The sequence below is a fragment of the Adiantum capillus-veneris genome, chromosome 21 (assembly GCF_014529385.1).
Source record: "Adiantum capillus-veneris isolate H3 chromosome 21, ASM1452938v2, whole genome shotgun sequence".
Taxonomy (NCBI): domain Eukaryota; kingdom Viridiplantae; phylum Streptophyta; class Polypodiopsida; order Polypodiales; family Pteridaceae; genus Adiantum; species Adiantum capillus-veneris.
In genome coordinates, this window is record NC_140951.1 from 100,419,245 (window position 1) to 100,433,744 (window position 14,500).

At 40.1% G+C, this 14,500-nt stretch overlaps 3 pseudogenes; all 3 read left to right on the plus strand.

The window, feature by feature from the left end:
• Positions 1 to 2,591: 2,591 nt before the first annotated feature.
• LOC147431426 (uncharacterized) lies at positions 2,592 to 4,846 on the plus strand (annotated as a pseudogene).
• Positions 4,847 to 7,279: 2,433 nt separating this feature from the next.
• LOC147431427 (uncharacterized) lies at positions 7,280 to 9,556 on the plus strand (annotated as a pseudogene).
• A 2,456-nt stretch (positions 9,557 to 12,012) lies between these two features.
• Positions 12,013 to 14,289, plus strand: LOC147431428 (uncharacterized; annotated as a pseudogene).
• Positions 14,290 to 14,500: the final 211 nt, after the last annotated feature.

A 14,500-nucleotide genomic window follows, 5' to 3' on the forward strand; every position in this document is an offset into this window, starting at 1 on the left:
GGAAAGTTATTCTGTGGAATATTCTGGTGCATGATTTGCAAACATATTTGCGTAAAAACAGGGCAGCAAATTTTGGCCAAGGTTAAATGTCACTCTGTATGGAAGCGTACTGGATTGGGTCGTATCAAATCCACAAACTTTCTTTTTGACAAACTCCACCTGTTCTCATACATAAAGTACATTAGGAACTCATTCACGCTCCATTCATTTTTGGGGTTGTAACCTTCAACTTTGACATAACAAGGACACTATTATGCATGTTTCAGACCCTTCATCATGGCATGTGCTCGTATGTTGGCATATGCTCAAGCTGCTAGTCAATCAGATGCATCATAGGAAACGTTTATTGGAGTTTGCAAACACCATCAGCCAGTTTTGATTAAATGGGATGTTTATGGCAGATTCCTTGTTAGATTTTATATATTAAGTTGAGATTATTTGGTTTGCTGGTGTATATGCACCGAATGATGTGAGAAGCAATGCTGTGATTTATGGAAGCAGCTACATTCATGTATTAAACTTGGAAGACCTGGTTTGCTGATGGGAGATTTTAACATTCAATCTACATCTAGGATGCATTTACCTCAGTGGTTCTTTAAAAAGCTCTACGGTTATGGTTGCATCCTCTCGACCGGGTATATGGACAATGGTGTAAGCTTGTAAAGCACAGGATTAACAATCAAGTGCATAGCTCTGATTGATTGACCATTCTAGTTTTATTGTAGAGCGTTCTTATATGAGAGCCTCCCACTGATATTTTATTCTTTTCTTGAGATGCAATAAGTGAGAAAATCTCCGCCAACCTTATTTGTTACAAAGGTGCATTTGTACGGTCCCTGTTTTTATGTAAAGAGGGCCGTCAACAGAGTAATAAAGGCTTATCCTGACTTTCGCAACGCTTATTCTAATGAGCCATTTGTGTAGGTGCTTTTCTTTGTACAAAGCTTTGCACACGACATCTTTTTTTGCATGTGTAGCTGCTATTTCATACAATGTAAGGCTTGGTTGCTCAAAGGCCTAAACCAAAAAAAAAAAACATCATGCGTGTGTATAAGGTGAGCAATACCGTCATCAGTATATCAGATGGCTGCAATGACAAAAACAGTTAAAACATTTCAGAAAATTTGTAAGGTGAGCAATACCATCATCGATATATCAGATGTCTGCAATGACAAAAACAGTTAAAACATTTCAGAAAATTTTGACCTCATCTCATCACCATAATTCCCAGTGTTTCCATCTTTTCTTTCAGTACTACCCAAAACTTTGGAAATATTTGCGATTTTGGGCTGTTAGTCATGTCTTCAGGAAGAAAACTCACATCTACTGCACCTGAATAGTCGCAAATGCTTTCACCGTGAGGACTTACATCTAGTGCATCCAGTTTATGTCACTTTTGTTCCTTGCAAATTGTTTCTCCATGAGAAAAATTCTAAAGTACCTTTTTTGGTTTTTTTTTTAATGATAAATTGGCATAGAAGGCTCTTTTCTGTCAATGTGATCTTGATGCAAATGCTCATGTAAGCTTACCATGTAGATCATGATAACACACTTCCAATCGAGGTGTGCGCGCAAGCATCCGCAACCGCCAATGAAATGGCCGATATGGAGCTTGCATCTGACGACAATGAGCTTGTATCTCAGGTCAACAACATAGACTGTCAAGAATTACATTCATGCATCTCAACTCCATCCATAAGAACCCATGATACAAAGCATACTGTACAGATGGAAGATATTAGCCTAGAGATCTGCACGCTCACCCTCTACACAAGTACAATTCTCGGGCCTTTGACATCTCTTGCTTCATCGGCAAGGTCTGCTCCTCGCAATTTGTTTGATTGGAGACTCATGCAAAGGATTGGAAGGATGAGGAATCTCTTGTGACTCTTCATGTATGATTAGAGGATAATTGCTCTGTACAATGTCGTTCTCACTCTGAATCGGTCAAAAATTGTGTAAATGCCTCTTGCAACTCCAAGCCTTTCTCAAAAAATATCTGTGTGTGTGTGTGTGTGTGTGTGTGTGTGTGTGTGTGTGTGTGTGTGTGTGTGTGTGTGTGTGTGTGTGTGTGTGTGTGTGTCTCCCCTACGTGTATGTATGTGTGTATGTGTCTACACTCCAATGCAACAAATGGGACCATTTTCCTCTGTTTCTATGACTAAGTGTAAGCATCTCTCTCTCTCTCTCTCTCTCTCTCTCTCTCTCTCTCTCTCTCTCTCTCTCTCTCTCTCTCTCTCTCTCTCTCTCTCTCTCTCTCTCTCTCTCTCTCAGGCAGTGCCATCGTTGGCAAGTTAGTGCCAACTTTGTTTGAGACGTCATCAGCTTGACCACATCCTTGGATGTCTTTGCCAATAAGTCCTTGGGCTGCTCGCTTGCCTCTTTACTTGTGCACTTGCCCCACCCACCACAATGCTATATTCATAGCAAGTAGCAAAGATTTGAGTAACTCTGAGAGAGAGAGAGAGAGAGAGAGAGAGAGAGAGAGAGAGAGAGAGCTTGTTCTCTATGAGCATAGACAGGCATGCAGAGGGAGTCTCTTCTTGATTTAATAAGTATGTTATTCTCAACTCTTTTGATGTTTTGTTCAGAGGTATCCATGGCTGGAATCTCCACTTCAAGCAGGTTCTATTTATTTTCCTTTTGTTTGATTTTAAAATGTATTTGTATATTTGTAGCATTTTGACAAATTGCATGTGCAGCAGCAAGTGCACAGATGCTTCTGACCCAGCATTGATCATGAGTGACTCGGAGTCTTGTGCTATACAAGATTGGAAGAGGTGCAATTTGATGCGACTTGAAATTGAGTAACACCTCACGTGTTTTTTTTCCCCCCCGAGAAAAAGATCCTTCAATTATCTTTCCCATTTATTCTAAAGTATGCATTGGCTTATGGTTTTCAGCATCGTCTTAGACACTTGGATTGAGAATCCCAGGTAAATGTTTATTTTTGCCTTTACATTTGCTTAAGAGTTATTTAGATGGGGAACTGCTAATATTCATCTTTTTTTTAGGGAGCTTGCAAAAAAATTGAGTGTTGTTGATTGGGAAGAAATGTCGGATGAGCATTATGATCGATTTGTGACTGCGTTAGGTTGTGGCGGAGTATCCTTCGATTGGTATGTTTTATGGCAGTAGTTGTATGGATAGTTGAAAATTTTATGCTTTCATAATAGGTGGATGTTTATAGGTTCTCTGATGTGAATTGCTATCTCGCTTTGAGGCGAAGAGATGGGAGAAGAGCAAAAGATGTCGCTCAGAAGCTTGAAGAGGAAATTAAAGATACAGATCTGGTTTCAGTCATGAAAAGGTGGAGGTCAAGCTCCAACGATGAGTGTGAACCACTTGATGAGGAATTGTGTGGTTTACCTCCATTCTCGAAAGAGAAAGCTGACAAGAACCATCGTGTGGGGAGGAGTAAGCACTCAGTCAACTAATCCCTAGCTTGTCAACCCAAAAGTTAATTTTGTATAAATTTTGAATGTGAGCCCTTAGCTCAAGGATCAATGCAATGACCTAGTCGAGCAGCTAGTTTTCAACCCATGTTCTACAAGACATCGATCTTTAAATCAAGATGATCTATTTCGTTCGGTTTTCTTTTGATGCGTACGTGTCATTCTCTTGTAATGAGCATATTGTTTATAATATATTGGTCCTTTAAGGGCTTGGATGTGAAGTTGTCTAGTCGTTTGCTAATTTCATTATTGAATACTGTGATGACTCGTAATTTTGTCTACTACTTGATCTGGTTTGTTGTGAATGTGTTGCTGAGTCGTCAACGTTGAGATTGCCTTGGCGTTTGAATCCATAATTTGATCAAAATTGGTTTGCTCTTTTTGTTGATATAGAATAGATTATTTGGTGGTGCGTCATAAGGGTCGACTCTCAAAGAGTACGTATGTTGGTGTCTAGATTGGTTCTAGACTTATGTAGTGTTACATCAGATTAAAGGTGATTGACCTTAATAACTGATATGTAAGAGCTGCAATGTATCTTTCTGTTTCAAACCAGTTGATAACAAGTTCATTTATGAAGCTTTGTGATTCACATATACAGATTCATGTTGTTTGATCTTTTTCACTGGTCGTCAAATTCTCTTGTAGATATTGAGATGGAGTTGGAGCAGAAGAGGGGAAACAATAGCGTGAAGGTGGTGGCTGGAACAGATACTTTGTTCACAAGTGATCAAGCTCATGGTCTACTCCATCTTCCTGTTGGTTCTAAAGTGGCTATTGACACGAGCATACTCATTTATCTGGCTCAACGAGGTGTGGAAGCTTTCAAGACAAAAGCAAAGATTGTGGAAGTGTTCTTTTGCCTGCCAGTGGAATTTATGGTCGCGCAATCTGCGTTTACAAAGCTGCTCCACGTATTATTGAAGAAGAGCAAGCAAATCTATGGCTCGGGCTCCGCTGAGGATTACAAGAATCCTTGCCAGTTCCGCCTCAAGTCTATCATAAGATTGTATGAGTTTTTGAAGCGCTATGAATTTGCACAGGTGAGAAATGCGGAGATTCTTGCCGGTTCTTATTGAATTCTATCTTCAGCATGTTTTGAATGTTTGAAATGTCATGAATGTGCACAGGCTGAGTGTTCTCGGGGTGCTTACCTCCATCCGTTGAGGTTGACAGCTACGACACAAATTCAGCCTTATGATGCTCGTCTCATCACGGAGAGTTTAGTGCCAGGGGTGCACGTGTTTGCATGTGAAGACATGGCGCACGGTCAGGTTGTCGCCTGTGTGCGAGAGGATGTGCAGAGGAAAGTTATTCTGTGGAATATTCTGGTGCATTATTTGCAAACATATTTGCGTAAAAACAGGGCAGCAAATTTTGGCCAAGGTTAAATGTCACTCTGTATGGAAACGTATTGCATTGGGTCGTATCAAATCCACAAACTTTCTTTTTGACAAACTCCACCTGTTCTCATACATAAAGTACATTAGGAACTCGTTCACATTCCATTCATTTTTGGGGTTTTAACCTTCAACTTTGACATAACAAGGACACTATTATGCATGTTTCAGACCCTTCATCATGGCATGTGCTCGTATGTTGGCATATGCTCAAGCTGCTAGTCAATCAGATGCATCATAGGAAACGTTTATTGGAGTTTGCAAACACTATCAGCTAGTTTTGATTAAATGGGATGTTTATGGCAGATTCCTTGTTAGAGTTTATATATTAAGTTGAGATTATTTGGTTTGCTGGTGTATATGCACCGAATGATGTGAGAAGCAATGCTGTGATTTATGGAAGCAGCTACATTCATGCATTAAACTTGGAAGACCTGGTTTGCTGATGGGAGATTTTAACATTCAATCCACATCTAGGATGCATTTACCTCAGTGGTTCTTTAAAAAGCTCTACGGTTATGGTTGCATCCTCTCGACCGGGTATATGGACAATGGTGTAAGCTTGTAAAGCACAGGATTAACAATCAAGTGCATAGCTCTGATTGATTGACCATTCTAGTTTTATTGTAGAGCGTTCTTATATGAGAGCCTCCCACTGATATTTTATTCTTTTCTTGAGATGCAATAAGTGAGAAAATCTCCGCCAACCTTATTTGTTACAAAGGTGCATTTGTACGGTCCCTGTTTTTATGTAAAGAGGGCCGTCAACAGAGTAAGAAAGGCTTATCCTGACTTTCGCAACGCTTATTCTAATGAGCCATTTGTGTAGGTGCTTTTCTTTGTACAAAGCTTTGCACACGACATCTTTTTTTGCATGTGTAGCTGCTATTTCATACAATGTAAGGCTTGGTTGCTCAAAGGCCTGAACCAAACAAAAAAAACATCATGCGTGTGTATAAGGTGAGCAATACCGTCATCAGTATATCAGATGGCTGCAATGACAAAAACAGTTAAAACATTTCAGAAAATTTGTAAGGTGAGCAATACCATCATCGATATATCAGATGTCTGCAATGACAAAAACAGTTAAAACATTTCAGAAAATTTTGACCTCATCTCATCAACATAATTCCCAGTGTTTCCATCTTTTCTTTCAGTACTACCCAAAACTTTGGAAATATTTGCGATTTTGGGCTGTTAGTCATGTCTTCAGGAAGAAAACTCACATCTACTGCACCTGAATAGTCGCAAATGCTTTCACCGTGAGGACTTACATCTAGTGCATCCAGTTTATGTCACTTTTGTTCCTTTCAAATTGTTTCTCCATGAGAAAAATTCTAAAGTACCTTTTTTGGTTTTTTTTTTAATGATAAATTGGCATAGAAGGCTCTTTTCTGTCAATGTGATCTTGATGCAAATGCTCATGTAAGCTTACCATGTAGATCATGATAACACACTTCCAATCGAGGTGTGCGCGCAAGCATCCGTAACCGCCAATGAAATGGCCGATATGGAGCTTGCATCTGACGACGATGAGCTTGTATCTCAGGTCAACAACATAGACTCTCAAGAATTACATTCATGCATCTCAACTCCATCCATAAGAACCCATGATACAAAGCATACTGTACAGATGGAAGATATTAGCCTAGAGATCTGCACCCTCACCCTCTACACAAGTACAATTCTCGGGCCTTTGACATCTCTTGCTTCATCGGCAAGGTCTGCTCCTCGCAATTTGTTTGATTGGAGACTCATGCAAAGGATTGGAAGGATGAGGAATCTCTTGTGACTCTTCATGTATGCTTAGAGGATAATTGCTTTTACAATGTCGTTCTCACTCTGAATCGGTCAAAAATTGTTTAAATGCCTCTTGCAACTCCAAGCCTTTCTCAAAAAAATCTCTGTGTGTGTGTGTGTGTGTGTGTGTGTGTGTGTGTCTCCCCTACGTGTATGTATGTGTGTATGTGTCTACACTCCAATGCAACAAATGGGACCATTTTCCTCTGTTTCTATGACTAAGTGTAAGCATCTCTCTCTCTCTCTCTCTCTCTCTCTCTCTCTCTCTCTCTCTCTCTCTCTCTCTCTCTCTCTCTCTCTCTCTCTCTCTCTCTCTCTCTCACAGGCAGTGCCATCGTTGGCAAGTTAGTGCCAACTTTGTTTGAGACGTCATCAGCTTGACCACATCCTTGGATGTCTTTGCCAATAAGTCCTTGGGCTGCTCGCTTGCCTCTTTACTTGTGCACTTGCCCCACCCACCACAATGCTATATTCATAGCAAGTAGCAAAGATTTGAGTAACTCTGAGAGAGAGAGAGAGAGAGAGAGAGAGAGAGAGAGAGAGAGAGAGAGAGCTTGTTCTCTCTGAGCATAGACAGGCATGCAGAGGGAGTCTCTTCTTGATTTAATAAGTATGTTATTCTCAACTCTTTTGATGTTTTGTTCAGAGGTATCCATGGCTGGAATCTCCACTTCAAGCAGGTTCTATTTATTTTCCTTTTGTTTGATTTTAAAATGTATTTGTATATTTGTAGCATTTTGACAAATTGCATGTGCAGCAGCAAGTGCACAGATGCTTCTGACCCAGCATTGATCATGAGTGACTCGGAGTCTTGTGCTATACAAGATTGGAAGAGGTGCAATTTGATGCGACTTGAAATTGAGTAACACCTCACGTGTTTTTTTTCCCCCCCGAGAAAAAGATCCTTCAATTATCTTTCCCATTTATTCTAAAGTATGCATTGGCTTATGGTTTTCAGCATCGTCTTAGACACTTGGATTGAGAATCCCAGGTAAATGTTTATTTTTGCCTTTACATTTGCTTAAGAGTTATTTAGATGGGGAACTGCTAATATTCATCTTTTTTTTAGGGAGCTTGCAAAAAAATTGAGTGTTGTTGATTGGGAAGAAATGTCGGATGAGCATTATGATCGATTTGTGACTGCGTTAGGTTGTGGCGGAGTATCCTTCGATTGGTATGTTTTATGGCAGTAGTTGTATGGATAGTTGAAAATTTTATGCTTTCATAATAGGTGGATGTTTATAGGTTCTCTGATGTGAATTGCTATCTCGCTTTGAGGCGAAGAGATGGGAGAAGAGCAAAAGATGTCGCTCAGAAGCTTGAAGAGGAAATTAAAGATACAGATCTGGTTTCAGTCATGAAAAGGTGGAGGTCAAGCTCCAACGATGAGTGTGAACCACTTGATGAGGAATTGTGTGGTTTACCTCCATTCTCGAAAGAGAAAGCTGACAAGAACCATCGTGTGGGGAGGAGTAAGCACTCAGTCAACTAATCCCTAGCTTGTCAACCCAAAAGTTAATTTTGTATAAATTTCGAATGTGAGCCCTTAGCTCAAGGATCAATGCAATGACCTAGTCGAGCAGCTAGTTTTCAACCCATGTTCTACAAGACATCGATCTTTAAATCAAGATGATCTATTTCGTTCGGTTTTCTTTTGATGCGTACGTGTCATTCTCTTGTAATGAGCATATTTTTTATAATATATTGGTCCTTTAAGGGCTTGGATGTGAAGTTGTCTAGTCGTTTGCTAATTTCATTATTGAATACTGTGATGACTCGTAATTTTGTCTACTACTTGATCTGGTTTGTTGTGAATGTGTTGCTGAGTCGTCAACGTTGAGATTGCCTTGGCGTTTGAATCCATAATTTGATCAAAATTGGTTTGCTCTTTTTGTTGATATAGAATAGATTATTTGGTGGTGCGTCATAAGGGTCGACTCTCAAAGAGTACGTATGTTGGTGTCTAGATTGGTTCTAGACTTATGCAGTGTTACATCAGATTAAAGGTGATTGACCTTAATAACTGATATGTAAGAGCTGCAATGTATCTTTCTGTTTCAAACCAGTTGATAACAAGTTCATTTATGAAGCTTTGTGATTCACATATACAGATTCATGTTGTTTGATCTTTTTCACTGGTCGTCAAATTCTCTTGTAGATATTGAGATGGAGTTGGAGCGGAAGAGGGGAAACAATAACGTGAAGGTGGTGGCTGGAACAGATACTTTGTTCACAAGTGATCAAGCTCATGGTCTACTCCATCTTCCTGTTGGTTCTAAAGTGGCTATTGACACGAGCATACTCATTTATCTGGCTCAACGAGGTGTGGAAGCTTTCAAGACAAAAGCAAAGATTGTGGAAGTGTTCTTTTGCCTGCCAGTGGAATTTATGGTCGCGCAATCTGCGTTTACAAAGCTGCTCCACGTATTATTGAAGAAGAGCAAGCAAATCTATGGCTCGGGCTCCGCTGAGGATTACAAGAATCCTTGCCAGTTCCGCCTCAAGTCTATCATAAGATTGTATGAGTTTTTGAAGCGCTATGAATTTGCACAGGTGAGAAATGCGGAGATTCTTGCCGGTTCTTATTGAATTCTATCTTCACCATGTTTTGAATGTTTGAAATGTCATGAATGTGCACAGGCTGAGTGTTCTCGGGGTGCTTACCTCCATCCGTTGAGGTTGACAGCTACGACACAAATTCAGCCTTATGATGCTCGTCTCATCACGGAGAGTTTAGTGCCAGGGGTGCACGTGTTTGCATGTGAAGACATGGCGCACGGTCAGGTTGTCGCCTGTGTGCGAGAGGATGTGCAGAGGAAAGTTATTCTGTGGAATATTCTGGTGCATTATTTGCAAACATATTTGCGTAAAAACAGGGCAGCAAATTTTGGCCAAGGTTAAATGTCACTCTGTATGGAAACGTATTGCATTGGGTCGTATCAAATCCACAAACTTTCTTTTTGACAAACTCCACCTGTTCTCATACATAAAGTACATTAGGAACTCGTTCACATTCCATTCATTTTTGGGGTTTTAACCTTCAACTTTGACATAACAAGGACACTATTATGCATGTTTCAGACCCTTCATCATGGCATGTGCTCGTATGTTGGCATATGCTCAAGCTGCTAGTCAATCAGATGCATCATAGGAAACGTTTATTGGAGTTTGCAAACACTATCAGCCAGTTTTGATTAAATGGGATGTTTATGGCAGATTCCTTGTTAGAGTTTATATATTAAGTTGAGATTATTTGGTTTGCTGGTGTATATGCACCGAATGATGTGAGAAGCAATGCTGTGATTTATGGAAGCAGCTACATTCATGCATTAAACTTGGAAGACCTGGTTTGCTGATGGGAGATTTTAACATTCAATCCACATCTAGGATGCATTTACCTCAGTGGTTCTTTAAAAAGCTCTACGGTTATGGTTGCATCCTCTCGACCGGGTATATGGACAATGGTGTAAGCTTGTAAAGCACAGGATTAACAATCAAGTGCATAGCTCTGATTGATTGACCATTCTAGTTTTATTGTAGAGCGTTCTTATATGAGAGCCTCCCACTGATATTTTATTCTTTTCTTGAGATGCAATAAGTGAGAAAATCTCCGCCAACCTTATTTGTTACAAAGGTGCATTTGTACGGTCCCTGTTTTTATGTAAAGAGGGCCGTCAACAGAGTAAGAAAGGCTTATCCTGACTTTCGCAACGCTTATTCTAATGAGCCATTTGTGTAGGTGCTTTTCTTTGTACAAAGCTTTGCACACGACATCTTTTTTTGCATGTGTAGCTGCTATTTCATACAATGTAAGGCTTGGTTGCTCAAAGGCCTGAACCAAACAAAAAAAACATCATGCGTGTGTATAAGGTGAGCAATACCGTCATCAGTATATCAGATGGCTGCAATGACAAAAACAGTTAAAACATTTCAGAAAATTTGTAAGGTGAGCAATACCATCATCGATATATCAGATGTCTGCAATGACAAAAACAGTTAAAACATTTCAGAAAATTTTGACCTCATCTCATCAACATAATTCCCAGTGTTTCCATCTTTTCTTTCAGTACTACCCAAAACTTTGGAAATATTTGCGATTTTGGGCTGTTAGTCATGTCTTCAGGAAGAAAACTCACATCTACTGCACCTGAATAGTCGCAAATGCTTTCACCGTGAGGACTTACATCTAGTGCATCCAGTTTATGTCACTTTTGTTCCTTTCAAATTGTTTCTCCATGAGAAAAATTCTAAAGTACCTTTTTTGGTTTTTTTTTTAATGATAAATTGGCATAGAAGGCTCTTTTCTGTCAATGTGATCTTGATGCAAATGCTCATGTAAGCTTACCATGTAGATCATGATAACACACTTCCAATCGAGGTGTGCGCGCAAGCATCCGTAACCGCCAATGAAATGGCCGATATGGAGCTTGCATCTGACGACGATGAGCTTGTATCTCAGGTCAACAACATAGACTCTCAAGAATTACATTCATGCATCTCAACTCCATCCATAAGAACCCATGATACAAAGCATACTGTACAGATGGAAGATATTAGCCTAGAGATCTGCACCCTCACCCTCTACACAAGTACAATTCTCGGGCCTTTGACATCTCTTGCTTCATCGGCAAGGTCTGCTCCTCGCAATTTGTTTGATTGGACACTCATGCAAAGGATTGGAAGGATGAGGAATCTCTTGTGACTCTTCATGTATGCTTAGAGGATAATTGCTTTGTACAATGTCGTTCTCACTCTGAATCGGTCAAAAATTGTTTAAATGCCTCTTGCAACTCCAAGCCTTTCTCAAAAAAATCTTTCTCTGTGTGTGTGTGTGTGTGTGTGTGTGTGTGTGTGTGTGTGTGTGTGTGTGTGTGTGTGTCTCCCCTACGTGTATGTATGTGTGTATGTGTCTACACTCCAATGCAACAAATGGGACCATTTTCCTCTGTTTCTATGACTAAGTGTAAGCATCTCTCTCTCTCTCTCTCTCTCTCTCTCTCTCTCTCTCTCTCTCTCTCTCTCTCTCTCTCTCTCTCTCTCTCTCTCTCTCTCTCTCAGGCAGTGCCATCGTTGGCAAGTTAGTGCCAACTTTGTTTGAGACGTCATCAGCTTGACCACATCCTTGGATGTCTTTGCCAATAAGTCCTTGGGCTGCTCGCTTGCCTCTTTACTTGTGCACTTGCCCCACCCACCACAATGCTATATTCATAGCAAGTAGCAAAGATTTGAGTAACTCTGAGAGAGAGAGAGAGAGAGAGAGAGAGAGAGAGAGAGAGAGAGAGAGAGCTTGTTCTCTCTGAGCATAGACAGGCATGCAGAGGGAGTCTCTTCTTGATTTAATAAGTATGTTATTCTCAACTCTTTTGATGTTTTGTTCAGAGGTATCCATGGCTGGAATCTCCACTTCAAGCAGGTTCTATTTATTTTCCTTTTGTTTGATTTTAAAATGTATTTGTATATTTGTAGCATTTTGACAAATTGCATGTGCAGCAGCAAGTGCACAGATGCTTCTGACCCAGCATTGATCATGAGTGACTCGGAGTCTTGTGCTATACAAGATTGGAAGAGGTGCAATTTGATGCGACTTGAAATTGAGTAACACCTCACGTGTTTTTTTTCCCCCCCGAGAAAAAGATCCTTCAATTATCTTTCCCATTTATTCTAAAGTATGCATTGGCTTATGGTTTTCAGCATCGTCTTAGACACTTGGATTGAGAATCCCAGGTAAATGTTTATTTTTGCCTTTACATTTGCTTAAGAGTTATTTAGATGGGGAACTGCTAATATTCATCTTTTTTTTAGGGAGCTTGCAAAAAAATTGAGTGTTGTTGATTGGGAAGAAATGTCGGATGAGCATTATGATCGATTTGTGACTGCGTTAGGTTGTGGCGGAGTATCCTTCGATTGGTATGTTTTATGGCAGTAGTTGTATGGATAGTTGAAAATTTTATGCTTTCATAATAGGTGGATGTTTATAGGTTCTCTGATGTGAATTGCTATCTCGCTTTGAGGCGAAGAGATGGGAGAAGAGCAAAAGATGTCGCTCAGAAGCTTGAAGAGGAAATTAAAGATACAGATCTGGTTTCAGTCATGAAAAGGTGGAGGTCAAGCTCCAACGATGAGTGTGAACCACTTGATGAGGAATTGTGTGGTTTACCTCCATTCTCGAAAGAGAAAGCTGACAAGAACCATCGTGTGGGGAGGAGTAAGCACTCAGTCAACTAATCCCTAGCTTGTCAACCCAAAAGTTAATTTTGTATAAATTTCGAATGTGAGCCCTTAGCTCAAGGATCAATGCAATGACCTAGTCGAGCAGCTAGTTTTCAACCCATGTTCTACAAGACATCGATCTTTAAATCAAGATGATCTATTTCGTTCGGTTTTCTTTTGATGCGTACGTGTCATTCTCTTGTAATGAGCATATTTTTTATAATATATTGGTCCTTTAAGGGCTTGGATGTGAAGTTGTCTAGTCGTTTGCTAATTTCATTATTGAATACTGTGATGACTCGTAATTTTGTCTACTACTTGATCTGGTTTGTTGTGAATGTGTTGCTGAGTCGTCAACGTTGGGATTGCCTTGGCGTTTGAATCCATAATTTGATCAAAATTGGTTTGCTCTTTTTGTTGATATAGAATAGATTATTTGGTGGTGCATCATAAGGGTCGACTCTCAAAGAGTACGTATGTTGGTGTCTAGATTGGTTGTAGACCTATGCAGTGCTACATCAGATTGAAGGTTATTGACCCTAACAACTGATATGTAAGAGCTGCAATGTATCTTTCTGTTTCAAACCAGTTGATAACAAGTTCATTTATGAAGCTTTGTGATTCACATATACAGATTCATGTTGTTTGATCTTTTTCACTGGTCGTCAAATTCTCTTGTAGATATTGAGATGGAGTTGGAGCGGAAGAGGGGAAACAATAGCGTGAAGGTGGTGGCTGGACCAGATACTTTGTTCACAAGTGATCAAGCTCATGGTCTACTCCATCTTCCTGTTGGTTCTAAAGTGGCTATTGACACGAGCATACTCATTTATCTGGCTCAACGAGGTGTGGAAGCTTTCAAGACAAAAGCAGAGATTGTGGAAGTGTTCTTTTGCCTGCCAGTGGAATTTATGGTCGCGCAATCTGCGTTTACAAAGCTGCTCAACGTATTATTGAAGAAGAGCAAGCAAATCTATGGCTCGAGCTCCGCTGAGGATTACAAGAATCCTTGCCAGTTCCGCCTCAAGTCTATCATAAGATTGTATGAGTTTTTGAAGCGCTATGAATTTGCACAGGTGAGAAATGCGGAGATTCTTGCCGGTTCTTATTGAATTCTATCTTCACCATGTTTTGAATGTTTGAAATGTCATGAATGTGCACAGGCTGAGTGTTCTCGGGGTGCTTACCTCCATCCGTTGAGGTTGACAGCTACGACACAAATTCAGCCTTATGATGCTCGTCTCATCACGGAGAGTTTAGTGCCAGAGATGCACGTGTTTGCATGTGAAGACATGGCGCACGGTCAGGTTGTCGCCTTTGTGCGAGAGGATGTGCAGAGGAAAGTTATTCTGTGGAATATTCTGGTGCATGATTTGCAAACATATTTGCGTAAAAACAGGGCAGCAAATTTTGGCCAAGGTTAAATGTCACTCTGTATGGAAACGTATTGCATTGGGTCGTATCAAATCCACAAACTTTCTTTTTGACAAACTCCACCTGTTCTCATACATAAAGTACATTAGGAACTCCTTCACATTCCATTCATTTTTGGGGTTTTAACCTTCAACTTTGACATAACAAGGACACTATTATGCATGTTTCAGACCCTTCATCATGGCATGTGCTCGTATGTTG